Raw genomic sequence first — 583 nt, forward strand, 5'->3', positions numbered from 1 at the left:
TCCGGTACTTCCAACGGCGGTTACTCACCAAGGACACAATGAAAGGTTTTTCACATGGTATTACGAAAACTTAAGACGTTTCCGGTGTTTGGTGACTTTGTTGAACGCTTTCCAGGTATCACAAATGTGCGCGATCCTACGTAAAGTTATACTTTTTCAAAAACGATATGCGAATATGGGAGGGTATAAATTTTGAAAGGTTATCTGGGAGGCTTTTCAGCCCAGGCGTCATTTATCAATTTTCCGACTCCTGCGTAAGCGACCCCGGCACCTCGCCTCATATCACCCGCCGCCTCCCAGACCCACTCATCCCAAGCCACCTTCGCCGACCGGAAGTTTGGCTTTACCTTGCTGACTGTATGTTTCCAGCTGCACCCGAAAGGGGGACGGGGGGCTGAGCCCTGAGTAGAGCTATACTGATGTTCCGGTTAAGGGTAGTGAGCGATAAGTGATGGCGTCTGGTGGAGGCAGAGCGACGCACCCAAACAGGAGTGAGTGAGTGATTGAGTGAGTGGAAGAGTGAAAGAGTGAAAGAGTGAAGATACACGGAAGAGATGTCCAAGGCAACTCTCTCATTGTTGGA

This window comes from Plasmopara halstedii, assembly GCF_900000015.1.
Source record: "Plasmopara halstedii genome assembly, contig: Scaffold_1561, whole genome shotgun sequence".
Lineage (NCBI taxonomy): Eukaryota > Oomycota > Peronosporomycetes > Peronosporales > Peronosporaceae > Plasmopara > Plasmopara halstedii.